The 17,193-nt window shown below is 47.1% G+C and overlaps 1 long non-coding RNA gene across 2 annotated transcripts; it reads left to right on the top strand.

The window, feature by feature from the left end:
* The first annotated feature begins 165 nt into the window (after nt 1-165).
* LOC146600796 (uncharacterized) lies at nt 166-15,158 on the top strand. 2 transcript variants are annotated; one of them, XR_014897334.1, is made up of 4 exons: nt 166-608; nt 1,728-1,815; nt 2,053-2,551; nt 15,009-15,158. It is a non-coding gene; the product is annotated as an uncharacterized LOC146600796 (long non-coding RNA). The 2 variants fall into 2 exon arrangements; XR_014897335.1 differs by lacking the exon at nt 2,053-2,551 and having other exon boundaries at nt 8,717-15,158.
* The last annotated feature ends 2,035 nt before the right edge of the window (nt 15,159-17,193 follow it).

The following is a 17,193-nucleotide window of genomic DNA, read 5'->3' as shown; positions in this document are numbered from 1 at the left end:
GGGGATAACTGGTGCCCCCGGGGTGTGTGTGGGGGGGTAACTGGTGACCCTGGGGTATGTGTGGGGGGTAACTGGTGGACCCAGGGTGTGTGTGTGTGAGGGGTAACTGGTGCCTCTAGGTGCGTGGGGTGGTAACTGGTGCCCCCAGGGTGTGTGTGTGGGGGTTACTGGTGCCTCTGCAGTCGAATCTGGCACCCCGGGCTCCCSAGCACCCAGTTCAGAGCAGGCACCRTCCCTGCGCCAGCCATGCCTGGTGCTGGCTGCGCCGAGCCGGGCCGTCCCGTGCCGCCTGCCCCCCACCTGCCCGGAGCCCCCGCTCAGGCTGCGTGCTCCGGGAGGGGCGCGGTGCCGGATAACTCCATCCGGGAGATAGCGGAGGAGCTGCCAGCCGCAGCCGGATGGGGTGGGAGGCGCAGTGGAGGCTCCTCCGCCAGAAGCAGTGCGTGTAGAGAAACCCTTGGTCTGAGTAGCTGCTCCTTAAAAACTGCGCAGCCTCTTTCTGTTTGCAGACCTTGGGGGTCAGAAAAGGCCGCGGAGAAATGTGGCATGTGCAGGAGGATTGTAGCTATGAAGTGGTTATCAATCAGGGGGCGACTGTGGGCTAAACTGTAAATCCAGTTGCTTAACACTGTTGATTCTCACTGAAAAAAAAACTGTGATATTTTCAGCTTCCTCTGGACTGCAGAGGGGTAGTGGAGGACAATGACACTTTTTGGACTTAACRTGATGAAAAACCACAATAATGCAAGGCTGGATTTTTTTCTGAAGCTAAAGGCAAAATTTGTGGCTGGAAGTACAGTTTGAGCTTGGCCTTTACTAGTCATCATAGGAAAGCAAAGTTACCTGTTGTCCTTATTGTTGCTTGTCAGGTAGGTTGGAATGAATACGAGATGTAAGAGTGCAAGGCAAATCCATCTGAAACACTTGCAGCTCGCAAAGGCTGAAATATTTATGACCTGAGCACAGGGTTAGTGTAACCAGGAAGGGTGAGGAGCAGCTGCGTGCGTGGTGGGTCACACTTTGGTCAGTGCCTGTCAGACCAAGGGATGTAGCTGTGTGTGGTTAGGCTGAGAAGAAGCTGGGCATCCGCTGGGGAGGGACAATTTGGGCAGTTTTCTGGATTTGAGGAACAGGGCTCAAGCTATGAGCACACAGGCCTTGAACGGGGCTCAAGCTATTAGACCACAGGTTTGAAGAGGCCACTAAAGACCTTAGGCAGCCCTGAGAATTGCTAGCAATGGATGTTGGTGCTGTAGGATAAATRTGCAGCTCCTTTGCTGTGTACTTTTCATGCACAGAACATGAAGAAGAAGAAGTACGAAGGGTGGGACTAATACTTCCCCAAGGGTGGCCATCAGTTCTGGAAAATAAAATTGTGTTTTGTTTTACTTTGTTTTGKTTTTGTCCAGCAAAATAGCATTTGAAACAGAACGGCCATTTAAATGAGCAAATCAAGTGTAACTTTAAGGCGAGATCACTAATATCAGCACTTACATAGTTATTCTGCCAACTGGCTTTTTGCTGTTTTCTTAGAAGTATAGTTTGGTTCTTCAGCATAAGCCTTGTTTGATTGTTTTATAGTTTGGTGTACAGAACTCTGGTTTTACAGCTGATTTTTACAGAGCTGCAGTGCACCAACCATCCTTTGCTCCTCGGGATTTCAAAAGGTTCCCTGTGGTGGCACTCACAAGTCTGAGAGGATAGACCTGCCTTCTTTTTTTCTCTAGGACAGGAGCTGCTATTGCCTGATCAACTGTGCCTTGGATGTGGAACATCTCCTTGGCTGCCTATTTGTGTGCACGCGTAGCTTTCCAGGTATGAAACTAGGGATCTTACTGTTCTCCTTTAGCCCTAAGCCAACCCARTGAGAGCTCTGCATTTCAGGGGTGTGATTGGGTATTAATGAATAGAGCAGAAAGTATTAGCATGTCTTGACTGCAATTATTATGGAATTGCAGAAAAATACCGCTGTACAAAAAATTGCCACAGTACCAAAAAATGCAGAGCCCTCCAGTGRTGAAGGAGGGACATCAGATACAACTGTCCTTTCAGCATCCCAGAGGGTGCCTATGGGAGTCCGACCACGTTGCTTGGACTGCTGCTGAGGCCAAAGATCTTGAAGCCCTCAGAATGGAGTAAAGCTGATGATGTCCCTCCTAGCTGCATGCGAGTTCAATTGGAGTTCCCAGGAAGAGGTTCCTCACAGAGGGTGGATAGGTCTCCTGAGGATCTTACTGCTCTTGTCTCCCCACTGTGGGCATTTGCCAACTGTTAGCTGTAAGTGCTTCTTTCAAGGTCTAACATCAGTTGCTGGACTGTCAGCACAAAAGCATGTGAAATCCGCTGCACTCGTCCTCTCTTGGATGGACTTGTCTTTGCTGTTTTCTTAGGCTTAGTGCATGATTAGCTGGATGAGCCATGGAAAATAGAGCAGAGTGTGAGAAATTGCCTACCGTTGCCAATGAAAGCTGTTCTTCACTGTCTGTCCCCAGAGTGCTTAAGAAAGTAATCCAAAAGCATGAAGTTGAAGAAATACTGAGCAAGGCACACAGTGAGCACTTTGCATGCTATTGTTTCCTTTCAGTGATCCAAGCTTGTTTGTTTTAACTGCTATTACAGAAGTGTGGGGATTACTGTAGAGAAGTATTAGTGAATCTCATTCCAGGCATATTTGTTTTCACTGACAGGAATATTTACGTCTGCTTAAAGTTGGTTTGGAAACAAGTCGGGTCCAGGCTGTAACGAAGCAAAGCCAGGTGTCTAGCTTAGCCATGCTAAGCTGCAGCAATCTGTAAAATCCAAAGGTGACAGCTATTTTTGTGTTGGCAGCACACAGGATTCTGACTCAAATGTGTAGGTGAATTTAGCTTGAATGGCTAATACTTTCCTGCACTCCCCCTCTCATCATGTATTACTGCTGTATAACAGAAAAAGCCAAACAGACAGGCTGCCTACTCCTCAGCTGTCTCAGTTCTCAGACCAGCATTTTTCTGTAAGGTAGAACTGGCATAGGAACACGTTAACAGACTGAACGTTGGTGGTATGTGCCCCATGTGGCCTTCTTTGGTAATGCCAGAAGGAGACAGACATCTCAGCTAAATCTTTCTGTGTGGTGAGTCAGAGCTCTTAATAAACTTCTGCTGAAAAGCGGGTCCTGCTGCACCAAGTACTGCGTTAGCACATGAGAATGAGACTTTGGCTTTGTGGCTAGACAAAGAAACAGCCAACCCAATCTCATGCTGGCAGCAGGCCTGCTCGGAGAGGTTCATCTAGAGACCTCCAGAGGTCCTTCCAACCAACATTCACAGCATGTCAGCTCTCACAGAGCCTTGCATAAGAGAAGGAAAGATTCCAGTTTTATTGTTTGGCCTGAGAAGTGGCTGAAAAGGGAGGTAAGCAATCCTGCTGAAGTGACGCAGTGGAGTTGGTCTGTCATAAAGTGGGGCTGAAACCAGACCTCATCAGTCGCAGACTAGTTCTTTAGGTGAGAGCTAAGCATGTGCTTTGGAACCAATACTATCAAGGGAAGAATTTTACTTCTGTCTCGTGGTAGAAAATTGTGTAAAACAATTTGAAGATCCCTCCTGATTCAACAGCAGTAATTTTTCTTCAGGAAGTAAAGGGTTCATTCATGGGTTGTCTCTAAGGTGTGACACTGGCAAACACTGTGTCATGTGTAGGCTGTGATGTTTAGTGGTGTTACCTAGGTCTTGTGCCTCAGTGCACTACTCCCTTACTGCATCTTCACTCTGCCATCCCTCCTACTCTCTCTCTTACCTGGGAGACTCGCTTGAGCACAGAGCCAGGAGTAAGACATGCCTTGCTCTGACTCTGGTACCAGTCTGTAGTGGTTAAGGAGCAGGATTCAGGAATCTGCTTCAGCGCAGAGCCACTGTCCACACTTTGGAGGTAGCTGAACATACCTGAAGATCTCACTTTCCCTGCAGTCAGTTGCCCGACTTCGTGTGTGACTAGCCGCTGTGGTGCAAGCTGCAGGATTTGTTTCCCTCTGTTCCCAAGTTGTGCTATAACATCAAAAGGCCTCGTAAAGTTATGGTGACCGTGATGTCCTTTCCCTTCTCTGCTAATTAGAATCTAGTGATCTGCAAAATAGTTTTGTTTTTCTCGGCTCTCTGACCACAAGGCCGGAAATGATTCCTTTCGTCAAAGCACACCTACTGTAGTCTCAAAATAAGATGCCACTCTCTGAGACCAGCACATTGAGAGAGATTGTAGGGAAAAAATCTGTGTCATTTCTGTTTCTCAGTTCTTGAGAATATTTTAATTAGTCCTGAGAAAACCCCAAGACCTGTATCTTGCAGACAGAGATATTTGTCTTGAAATTGCCACGTAGTCCCAAATCATCCTTAAATCTCTATAAAAGCAAACCTTGCTTCTTATTGCTAGTAGGGCAAACTACATACTAGGCTATGTTAGGAGGATTGGGGCCAGCATACCAAGGGAAGTTATTATCCTCCTGCTGGGTACCAGAGAGGGCCCCATCTGGATATTGTGTCYAGTTTGGAACAGCCAGTTCAAGAGGGATATCAACAAATTGGACAGGGGCCAGCAAACAGCTCCAAGGTGGGAAAGAGCCTGGGACATGCAACCCATGAGGAGAGCTGGAGGGAGTTAGGCAAAATGGGAGGCAAAAGGGGGGGATTTAACATCAGCTGGGAATTACTGGATGAGCATTTGCAAATGGCTAAATGTTTCTGGGTAGTGACAGCTGGTATAACATGGGACAGCAGCCACAGATGGCAGCACTGGGAGGTTCATACTGCAATAGGAACAGCTCCTTCCCCAGCAGCCCTGGTTCAAGGTGCTGGCGAGATGGGTGCGCTCTGTGTGCTGAGGGGGTTTCTAAATGCAACTGTGCAAAGCCAGGGCCACCCTGAGCTGGTGCTGGGGACAGCCCTGCTGTGAGCAGGGAGTTGCACTGGAGACCTTCTGAGGGCCTGCCACCAGCACTCCTGAGGTTCTCGGAAACCTGAATTATATTCTGACTTTATCTGAACCTAGATAATACGGTGAGCTGGATTTGTATTTTAGGCTCATCTCTAAGAGGTAGACGATGAAATGTGACTTGGACTAATCAGGCTTTGGGTCTCAGGAATCCATTCCAGTTGCCTGGCCTCTGTTTTGACCCGTCTTTTCTTTGAAGTTCATAAAGAAGAGGGGAAAGGAAATGAGAGCAGAGGCCCTGCTTTTCCTGTAGAATACCTCATTCCTTATAAAATTGTTTGGCAGAAATCTCTTTCAGCTGGACAAGCTAAATGCTTTAAAACATGCCTGTAGTCATTTTCCTCTCGTCTGATTCCTCTGCCTGCTCAGTCACTTCCCTGTATTGATAAAATCATGAATGTACAGACTGGAATATTCCTTGAAGAGGTAGCACAGAAATTACCCAAAAGTGCTTTAAGGGTTTGTGAATTGCAGCAGCCTTATTAATCCTGAGCTGGCTGGGGGTGAGAGGGTGTCAGGGCCTTGCTTCACAGTATTGTGCATTGCAAGGTGAGCAGCGCCTGCTCAGCTCCGGCATTTCTTGCCCTTTTTCCAGACAAACATACTGGGACATGCAGATTACAATCTTTGCCAGGTCATGAAGAAACCACACCTACCTTCCTCCCTGCCTTGTTATGCTGTGTGAAGAGGAAAACAGCTCAGGACTGGTGAAGGAGGCGTGTGTCTGCTTTGTCCTGGACACTAAGGAGATGGCTGATGGGAGGTGTTGAAAGCCCCGAAGCAGTGAAAACTGCTTGTCCTTTCCTTGTTCACCTCGGAGAAGAATTTTGCTCTGTTTTCTCTGTGTCCTCAGCTTAGTCAATGGATGACTGCTATGAGGTCTGTCCCCTGCATCATCTCTTCTCCAAGCTGAACAAGCACAGATCCCTCAGCCTTTCCTTAGACACCTTATGCTCTACCCCCCTTCACCATCTTAGTAGCATCTGCTAGACTCTCTCCAGTCAGCTCTTACTGCAGGGCAAAGCATCTTTCTTCAGGAGACAGCTGTGCTGCTTTTGTTTTGTGGAAGGGTGCAAAATAAAAGGAATCACCAAGAAACTCTTTACTTCAGACCCCTCTATTTTATGTTTTGTGTTTCAGGGTGGCCTGATACATGCTCTGCTGTCCTGTGGCATTGGCTATGCTGCAGTGACCCTTGGAGCAGCCTGAGGTTGGCATACTGACTAGATTAGGCTGTTGATGTCATGGCAGCTACTTGAGTCAGGCTCTGCACCCCTTTATGATGATGATACTGAGTTAGCAGAGGTATCTCCTGTGCCTTGAAAGAAACTATGTCTCACCAGAGACATGGTGAGATAGGGCAGAAAGGAAAGGAAGGAGCAAAAGGGCACCTGGTGATCTTGATCCTGAGGAGCCAGGTCTCCAGTGGAGAAAAGACCTTCATTCCTCCCTGCACATTGCATTCCATACTTACTGCCTTTAGGAGGCCTCATACTGTGCTTTTCTGATAGGCACATGATGAATGCTGCATGCAGAGGGGCAGGTGATGGTAGGGGCTGGATAAGATGTCCTGAGATCTGCTCAGTATTTCCTCATGAGTCAGCCATGCATTGAGTGAGCAGTGGGAATCGCTGGTTCCCCCGAAAGTGGCTGTGCTGCAAAAGCCAGCTCATGCTAAGTGTGGTTAGAGCTGCAGGCACTCTTACTTCCCCTTTTGAGAGGTGAAAGGACAGCACAAGTGTGGTCAGAAATTTCCTGCATCTAGATTTGGTCAGGGGCCACCTGCAATCCTTGAACTGAGGGTTTCACATCCTCTTTCAGACCGAACCTATCCAGTTGCTTTGAGGACAAGTCCTGAATCTTGCCATGGCAGTGCCTGAGCTGTGGTTTTGGTGTATGTCTTGTGCTGAGGAGTCTTTGGATTGCCTTTCTGACTTCCATGACATTTTTTGGGGGGGGGGGGGGCAGGGAATCTGAAAAAGAAATAATGATTTAGGGAAATAAAGATAATCCCTTCTCTTACCACTCACCTCTGAGTAGAGCTGTCTTGAAGGACTACAGGCTGTGCAATGACATTGCATGTCAGCACTTGCTGGTGCTGTACACACATTTACTCCTAAGGGCCCAGATTGGCCCTGAAGTCTCTACTAGAAGCAGTTGTTCTTAGTGAGGAATGGAATAAAATATCTCTTTACACAGGAGCTAGTGAAGGTCAGGGAGGTTCTGGGAGCCTGAAAGAGTCTATCAGAGCATAAAGAGCCCATTCTCAGACTTGCACTTTGCTAACTGCCCATAGAGTTCATCTTGGTTCTCTGACCATTGACTTGGGTATTTCAGATAGAGAAGTGATTTGCCAAGGCCATGAGGAGTGACAGATGTAGCACTGGTTAGGGAAAGAAGCTGCTGGAAGGAGGCAGCCACAGAAGGTTATGTTAGCACCTGATTCTAAGGGAAATTTTCTGCCACTTACAGCAAGGAACAGCACCTGAGGAGTGTTAGATCCAGATTACAGATGGCCAGGCAACTACTGCAGCAAGCTGGAGCCCCTATAGAGGAGAGCTTTCAAGTGTTAGCCCTGTAATGTTTCTGCCTGAAATTTTGCAGAGTGCCTAGGGAAACTGCATGCACAGTTGCTTACCAATGCAGGGATACTGATGCGCATTACAGCGGTAAGGTTCCAGACATACCTACTCAGTTGTCATAGAGGTAGTTGCTATGCTCCTTAACTGCATAGTTTCTGTAGTCCTAAATGATTTGTGACCTGAGGACAGCCAGGCATTTATTTGGGCATGTATGAAGCAGAGGAGGCTATCTGAAATAGGACACGGCATGCTGTTCTTAGACTGTGCATCTTATTATGCAGGTGCTTKGAGGAGGAGGAGACCACATTACAACTTTAGTTCTGAAGGTGGGCCTTAGAACCAGTTAGTATAACTTTAGTATGTGACTTATGTCAGAATTACCTCCAGGTTGGAAGTGTAATTAGAAATTGGGGTAAAGGGCTTCTGTTCACAGGTGAGAATTCTTTGGAAACATATGCCTTTCACTTCTGAAAACTTCAGGCAGGACAGAATTATGGGAAGAGTAATTTCTGTATAACTGGAAACTAATCATGAASAATGACATTCTCTGGTGATGTTAAATAGAATTAATTGTATTTAACTTGCAGGCTGTGTTGTGTTTCCAGGTTGTAATCTTGGGCTGGGCTCTTGGACACTTTTACGCATGAGGTAAGATTTGATAACATGAAAGGTAGCCAGAAAACAGTGAGTAAGTGACAGAAAATGGTGTTAGTGACGTGACAGGTGGCAGCCTTTCTTCAGAATTAGCACCATTAGTCTCTGCCCAGGGATTCTTAGCAGCCGAACAGCTTTAGTCTGTTCTCTGCTATCCTGGCAAACAGTTTCCTGGACGTGATCTTGCTGTTCTGTCATGAATATGAAATGCCCTTGTGTGTAACTGAGGCTTGACTCTGTAACAAGACAGATTGTTTGATTGTACAGTGAAGGTAACCTGTGCTTGGGTTATAGACACACAGAGCTGGGTTTTGATATGATATGCTGGAAACTCTACTTTCCTGTGCAGCATGTTGAGAAAACGTCCACGTGACTGGGATTTCAGGCACGAGCAGTATGAGCAAGAGTCCTCTCTTCAGGCAACTTCTCCCTGATATATCAAATAAAAGCTATTTCCTTGCCTTAGGAGATGTCTGACCTGCTTTTCATTCATCTGGCTTGCTTTCCCTCTCAAGGTGTCTCAGAGGATGCTGTGGGGAGGACTTGCTGCTGTTCCTTTAGATGAGCAACATCCCACTGAAGAAGGGAAAGGGAGGAACAAGGACCAAAGACACCTTCTCTCCCATTACATGTGTGTGGGCGTAAGTAGCTCTTCTCACCCACCTGTGCAGGAGCTGCTGCAGGAGGAACTTGCAAGGCTTTCCACTACCTCCCTTCACCCAGCCTGCAGGGAAGGCTGGGCTGACAGGAGGGACTGAGATCAGGGCAAAGATACCACCTTCACACTCAGGTCATGGCACTTGTGCTCTACATCCAGTACTGTCCAGTGTCCAAGGGTAGAGGGAGGAAGTTGTCCCTCTAGTGATGGTTGTCTTCTTAGTGCTCTGTATATAGCCTGGCTGATAACCAGCCTCAGAGTCAGCAAGGCTTTGTTTGGAGACAAGAAGAATTCATCATGTAGAAAARACACTAAGATTTGCAGGATCAGCTTGCAGCAGCATGGCTGAATGAGCTCCCCAAGTATCCTGTCTCTGTCACCTAGGAGCACACACTGAGGTGGAAGGAGAGGTCTACCGGGACACCTCCCCTTACCATTTTAATAAGAAAGTCCCCAAACCAGGGATGAAGCCAAGCTCCCCAAGACACCTACTAAAATGAGAGAAGCTGGCTACTTGAAATTTGGCAAAAAGCAAAGCTGTCTCTGAGCTATCTTCTCTGTCTATAGAAGACTCCCTAATCCAAGCCAGGAGAACCACAACTGACTGAGTGGATCAGCTTTCACCCATACCCTGGAACAGAGATAGATTTTGCAGAAATTTGCACCTAAGCAGGGCTTTGTTTTGTTTGTTGTGACATGAGAAGCTCTAAGCATTGCTTAGTGGTTGTATGTCATAGACTGTGTTTTGCTCTTTGCTGTATAACTAACAAAGCAGATTCAGCTGTTGCCATTTATGACCAACTTCTGGTCACAGGACCCCAGCAGTGCAGGTGGTGATGTCCTCTGGGGGTCTCCAGGCCAGCCCCATGCTCGGACTAGGGCTCAGTGTGCTGAAGCTCGGCTCAGAGGTGACAAGGACTGGAAATGGCCTCAGGGAAGGAGGGAAGCAGAAATAATTGCAGTCAGCTTGAATCCCATTAGGCTGCAGTGGAAACACAGTCTAATGGCCTCTCAGGCTTCAAGTTACTGAGCGAGAGACTTCCCTCAAAATGAGACTATTCTATACCTTTAGAAGACATTCTGCCACCTCTCATTTAAAGACAAGTGATAAACATTTCTGTGCATACAGGATGCATTGTGCACAGACAGAAACAAGCTCCAAAGAGCCTCCCATGCCACAGGAAATAGTCAGGATACTTAGCAGACACCAGGAAAATAGCTGCCCCCTTCCAGATGGCGGCACATCCGTCTGTCTTGTGCAAGGCTGGACTCAGCAGATCATGTCTCCCTTTCTCCATTCCTTGGCCAGGCATCTCGGGAGACATGGAGCATAGCACACTCTCCAAGACTGTCTGCAGTGCTAGGTGAGAGCAGCTCTGGCTTCATCTGAGCTTTGAAACCCCTCAGTGATGGTAACCCCTACCCCCACGCACASAGCTCTGGTGTCCTGTCTATCCTGGTGTCTTGCACCATCCTCCTGGGGAAGGTTTCCCAGCATCTCAGGGCTACCATTTGTTGCTGTTGCCCTTTCTTGTAACAGCTGCCACTACTAGGAAACATTTAGCCATTTGCAGTTGCCCTTCCAGTAGTTTTAGGTTGATATTAAGACCCTCTCTCACCTCTCCTTTGCCACCCTCTCCAGTTCTCCTCACAGGCCCTGTACCGCTGGGCTCAGCCAGTCTTGCCAGATGTTTTGCTGTCCCCTTCTCTGTTTCTTCATGTGCCTTTTAAACTGAGGGGCCCCAGACCAGAAATAGTGTTCTTAGTGTTTTGTGGCTCTTGCCTCCAACATGATGTGGCCTTGGGCGGATCTAGATGTTGGATGTAAGAATTGAACCAGGGGTTCTCTGAAAATACCTCCATGCTGAGGGAGTCTGCAGCCAAGTTGCCCTAGTTCAGATGGCAGATTTCTCTGCTCACAATGGTGGCCATAAGACAAGCTTTATGGTCCTGTTTGTGCTTCTTCTACAACCATATTAAATGAGAATCCCTGTGATGAAGGACAGTCTTTCTGCTGGCTGTGGGTTGCYAGAGCACCACAATTACAAATATACCGACAGTATCTGTCTACACTGAGGTTATTTGGAGAGCACACCATGCAAATAGTGCTGGATATGTGTCTGATGTTTGCAGTACAGAGAAAAGACCTTGGAGATTTTCACAGTTGACTGCATAAGGCCCTAAGCAACCTTATCTTGCTTTAAATTTATCCTTGTTTTGAGCAGAGGTTTGAACTAGACATCTCCAGAGGTCCCTTCCAACCTGTTTTTCTGTGATCCTGTGATTGTTGGTTTGCTCTACTTTTGTTCTTGTTTCTCTAAAGCAACAGATATATGCTATAAATGATCTTTAAATGCTGTTGCAATGGCACACCTGTAACTCAGGATTGTGCAGCTGGGAAGGCAGCCACGGTGTGAAGAAATGCAGGGAGAAACCTCCACAGGTGTCCCCTCTTACTGGGAGCTGCATTTCAGCTTAAGCCTTGGGTCTTGCTCCTTATCTGGGTTGTGCTCCCCATCTGAGCTATGCTGTAGGTGTGCCTGTGCCAGCCACACAATCTGCTGGTCCAGACCTTCAGCCTGATCCACTGCCTGGACTTCCTGGCTTTCCCTGGGACTTGCCTTGTCACTGTGGACCTGTTGGCTGATCTCTGGGCTGTGGCTGACCCTGGCTGCTGTCATCACCCTTGCCCTGGCAGACTGTGCCATGGCAGTGGGGACTGTGCCTGATCTGCATGTTGCCCACCTTTGACTCTGAGATWACCTTCAGTCGTAGGGCAGTCCTGCTCTTCAACTGTAGTATGGCACTTCCTACAATCACCTTGGCACCTTGCCTGACAAAATTTCCTGTGACTGGTAGGATCAATGCACAGGCTCTATCTTTTTTTTTCTTTTCTTTTTTTTTCCCCTCTCATTATTCTAAAGATCTTTGGATATAGGGTGTCAGGGATTTTACAGTTTGTGATACRAAGTCATGATCTGTTTGGTACCTTGGACGTAAAGTCCCTGTCTCAGCTGCTTTGTTACCAAGGGGTGTCTTCTGGCTGGTCAAGAGGAGCAGCCTTAGTTGGTGGCCACATATTGTGTTTGTCTTCCATGAGTCAGCAGGCTGCAAAGAAATGCTCTTCAGCAGGGTGATCTCTGCTGCTAGTATGCCAAGGATTGCCTTGCATGTGTTTAATATCCATCCATAGTGGTTCTCTGTAGTGACTTTAATTGCTAATTCACTGTGAGAGTGACGGAGCACTGGACCAGGTTGCCCAGAGAGGTGGTGGAGTCTCCTTCTCTGGAGATATTCAAGGCCCGCCTGGATGCAACCTTGTCTAAGGTGCTCTAGGTGACCCTGTTGAGCAGGGAGGTTGGACTAGATGATCTCCAGAGGTCCCTTCGAACCTTACCTATTCTGTGATTCTAATCTGGGGAGAGTTTTCTTTTGGTTTATACTGAAAGGGCAACATTTTGTCTGTGCCTCTGAGCAGAGGTCTGTGTGTCCTGGAGATCTTTTGCCTGTAGTTCAGCTGCTTGACAAGTCTCTTTGAAGTACTGCTGCCAGGTTACCAGCTATGTCTGGCCCTCAGCCACTGTAAGTTTTAGACTTGCTGGACTTGCTGGCCAGGTTGAGTGTCACAGCAGCACCTCTGCCACAGGGACACACACAGAGCCTGCAGCTTCTTCAAACAGCCCCTTACCTTTGGTGAGGACTGTGTCCCTCACTGAGATCCAGGGCCTAGGAGATAATGTCTACCATCTTTGGCAGTATCAGGGCTGCAGATTCAGCAGAACATGGCGTGATGGTCCAAGAGAATCACTGCTGACTTAATGAGAACTGCTGTGTTCCTCTGCTATGGCATGTGTGCCAAAACAGAGTATCTCCCTCTTCCCAGCCCCACCTGTCTACAAGGAATATGGAAAGTCAGACTCGAATGGCTCTCCATGCTGAAGTTCCCTTCTCAGGTGGCACCAGTACAGGGCATCCCCAGCTCTGAAACTCCTCTCTGTGAATCAAGGGAGGCCATTCCTTGACTGAGATGCGTGGCCACTTTCTGAAGGCAGTGCCGTGCTCTTGCTCATGTAGCTGAACTATGGAAAATCATACAACAAATGCCTTTGCTTGCTTTGCTGCTCTGTCCCATGGAGCAGGGGCAGTGCAGTAGAGCCTGGACCTGTCATACTCTCCATATGGCTCAGGAGAGAGGGCCAACAGGGCAGGAACTTTTACAAGTTCTAACAAAAAGACAAGGAACAAACTCTAGTCTGGAGAAACCCTGCAGACACCTTTATGGGGTGAAAGAACAAGACTAGGGTACAACCAGTGCTAATACTGCTCAGTTATCGGCTGGCTTTTGACACAGAAGAGCAAATGTTGGCAAAATGATTATGGTAACCATTTCACAAATAATTAAATTTGTTGATTTGCAATTGCCTGCATAAACTGCCAGCAGCATCACATCTCAGAACAAACCCTGCTACCCAAAATTTTACTGGTTAGGGAAATGATGATAAGCATCAGAAATCAGACGTTTTTTCTCTCTTGTAGATTGGGTCTGAGTATTGCTATTTTTATTGTTTTTTAATAAAACTTCTTTTGCCAGGGAGCATCAAAAAACAGAAATATAGCAACACAGGTCTGCACACAAAAGGTTTAATTCCAGCAAACAGGAGTTAGATACATGAACAGAAAATTGCTGTATATCTGTGTGTGTGTGTGTGTGTGTGTGTGTGTGTGTGTGTGTGTGTATGTATATGTTTCTGTGCTGGAAATAATTGATATGAAAGAGTGTCTAACGTGATGAAAGGAAGAGCCTTAATCCAGAGAGACCTCCATAATGTTGCAGACTGGACCATCAAGAAGGTCACAAATCCCAGCAAGGAGAAATGGAAGTGGTGCACTGGGGCAGGAAAGCCACGTACATTGGTGCAGGCTGGGGAGTGAGTGACTGAGCTGCAGCCTTGCTGGGTAGGACTTGGTGGTAACTGTAGACATGAGCTAGAACAGCGGTGAGAAGTCACTCTCACTGCAAACTGTGCAAGCTACTTATGGGGCTGTATGAGAAGGGGCATGCCCTGCCCAGCTGAGGGATATTGGAGACCCTTTTAACAAGCATYGGTGAGGCTGCAGCAAGATTATTGTGCCAAGTTTAAGAGGGAGGTGGAAAGGAGCCAGCAGATGGTGCTTTAGGTAATGAGAAATGTGTGATGATATTGGCAAAGTGCAGGAAAGATTCCTTTGGGAGACCTCTTGAGGCCACAAATTGTCAGACCACAGGAAACTCAAATGTGTGAGCCAGGAAACCGAAGGGGCAGGGAATCTTGCAGAAGAGTGCAGCAAAGCAGTTGGCCATTTGTTCGGCATTAGAGTTAACACTCCACGTGGCTTGCCAGCATGACCTAAATTACTCATAGGCCAGAGTTTGAACGGGAAGCCATGAGAGGTGCGTTGGAGTATTCAGTATGAACAGCACTGTCTCCTCTGCGTCCTCACAGGACCACATTGGAAAGGCAAAGGCTGGGGCAACTTTTCGGATGCAGCCTGTCCTCCACTCAGTCAAATTGTTTGGCACGGTCCCACTTCTGCAGGTTCTTCTCCTATTTTGCATTTGCTAAGCACTGCTTTCCTTGGAAGTCTGGGGTCCTTGTCCAGTCCGCACCATGTTTCCTCAGTTGCTCTGACTAATTTTACCATGGTAGCTGCTGGCTCAATGGTTGTACATCCCATGTCAGCCAAGCAGGGGGAATAAAGCACCATTGCTGAAGCACTGGAGCAGTCTCCACCCTGAGTTACTGGTGTTAGAGTAGCCCATGGTGTTAAGTATTAGCAGAAGTTAGTTAGTTATTTCCCCTAAAGGAGGATCATTATATCTCTGCCCTTATTTTGTATTGTAGTCCTAGCAATACTGTAACTCTGACAGCAGGGGTTAGAAATTAGATTTGTTAAGACTGTGCAATGTCATTATGTCTAGTACTTTTTCAGAGTTTCCTGGATGTTACTTAAAACAGGATAATCACTTACTCATGTGCAACCAAAGACCACATGGAAGCTGCTCACAAAGGAAGCCTCAGCCTTTGCAAATAAAAAAACCTCATTTCTGTTTTATTTTTTCCAACCAAAATTCCGCAAACAAAAAATTTAAACTTCTCCCTTTGTTCCAGCTTTTGTGTTTGCTCTTGGATACAAGTAACCACAGTGGGGGAATGGAAGATACGGGATTTTGGTCCTAAAATAAGGATGTTTGTCTGAATTTGTTTCTGTAGCTAATCCAAAAATACCAGAATAAAGAAGATTTTTGCTCTTTGGTCTTATTTGTGCAGTGCATTTACTTTACCATAGATGGAATACCTTGGAGAAGATACAAGAGAAGGATTTCAGTTTAATCAGGTCCAGGCACAAGTTTTGGACCCATAGCTAAAATGGCAGAGCATCAGCAACATCTGTCTCCTCTCTGCACTCAGATCCAAGATGACAGAAGAGCTATCCAGGCATTTTTATGACAAAAAGATTTGCTTATTCAAGAACTACCTTGCCTTTTCTTATCTTTATTTTTTCTCTTTTCCCAAACACAAATCTAGCCTTTATTAACACGAGGTCTGAAAAATGTGTCCATGTTTAAATATGAACACTGATGGGCATTTGCCAGAGGCAGCCAAGACTTTAAATGCAGCCAGTATTAATCATCCGCCTCTGATAAACTGAGGTCCTAAGGCTGAGGGACCCATTGAATTGGGCTGTTGTAATCACCGAGAGCCACTTTCCTCTTTTGTGGTCACATCCTCACTCAGTGAAACATTGCATCATCTGAGCTCAGCTGGTTCAGAAGCAGGGAAGTCTAACCTGGACATGTTGCAAGCTATGATCCTGAAGGTAGAGAATGGGCGGTGTTCCACAGGATGTTTCTTTCAGATATCCTGTGGGACTGTGACCATCCAGTTGCTGAAATTAGCATTGCTCATAAAATCAGAGAAAAGCCTAAACCAGAAGGGAGCTCTGGAGGCCTCTAATCCAATTACTTGCTCAAAATAGGCTAACTACAAWGCTAGATCTGGTTGCTCGGAGCCTTACCAGGCTGAGTTTTGAATATCTCCGAGAGCAGAGATCTCCCCGCTCTCTGGTGCCTGTCCAAGGGCTGCACCCCTCTTGCACAGAAGCAGTGTTCCCTTAGAACAAGCAGAATGTCTCCTGTTGCAACTCTTGCCCTCTCCCTATGCACCTCTGTGAAGAACTTGGCTCCACCTTCTCTGTAAACCTCAGTAGATGGTGAATGATGACTTCAGTCAGGTTCCCCTTCACTGTCACTTCTGACTGTCCCCAGATGAATAAGCCCAGTTTTTTCAGTGTCTCCTTGTGCCTCACATGCTCCTGTCCCCAGCTATCTTTAAGGCTCATTTCAACTCTGCTTCTATGGCTGCCTAAAGACATCCTGTTACAGGATGAGCAGGAGGGGAGGCACAGCCCAGTCCCTAATGGGGGACCTAGCAGTGCAAGCTCCTCACAGGAGGAAATGGTGCACASCCCAGATCTGTCACGTGTCCAGTGCCTGGTGTGGCAGGGATCATCAGCTGAGGCTCAGATATATTTGCGAAACAACTTCTTGGAAGAGGGGGAGAGAGGGAAGGCATGTTCTTTGGAAGAACAGCATTCTGGTGTATGGACAACTCCAGAAACCACCATATCGAGTCACTCAGATAGCATCAATGGGAACTCTTTCAGCTACACCCTTGTTCCAAAAATGAACTCTAGCGCTGTGTAGCCAAAGTCTTATGCTGTTCCAGATACTTTGGCCAGATGATGGTAAAGTGAATCTGTTCTTCCACCATGTGGATCTTCCTGCTTGGGCACACATTCACTGGAGTATGACCTGAAGTCATGAAGCACCATGTGCCTGTAGAGAAAGGCTCTAGAGGATAGATATACACAGTCTGACTGTGTGGAGAAGCAGTAAATAGATCCATTTCTTTGGTCTGCTGTCAGGCTGGAGCTGTATCACAATGATGTGCTCTGTCAGGAGGTGTGGACTGGGCAGGAATGAGGCAAGCCACAGCCAGCAGAAGTATCTGACCATGAAGGAGAAGGTGGGTAGYACCTTAGACTTAGAACCTGTGGCATCAGTGAGAAAGTGCTGGCTTCAGATGCGTGATAGAAAACTGTCTTCCTGAAGCTCAGATCTGTCTTGTTCTGCTGGATAAACAGCTGCTGCCTTCCTGCTCTGCCAAACTGCTATGAGGCCACGAGGGAGAAATTACAAAAGRGAAGGGGGATTTCTTACTGACTTTTGCAGACAGCAGTGCCAGGACGAATCTTTCCCTGCAGCGTCAGCTGCTGGCTGTGGATTCAACCGGT

This window comes from Rhea americana, unplaced genomic scaffold (assembly GCF_003343005.1).
Source record: "Rhea americana isolate MKP2758 unplaced genomic scaffold, rheAme1 scaffold_115, whole genome shotgun sequence".
In the NCBI taxonomy this organism is placed as follows: domain Eukaryota; kingdom Metazoa; phylum Chordata; class Aves; order Rheiformes; family Rheidae; genus Rhea; species Rhea americana.
This window is presented reverse-complemented; position numbering and strand designations above follow the sequence as displayed.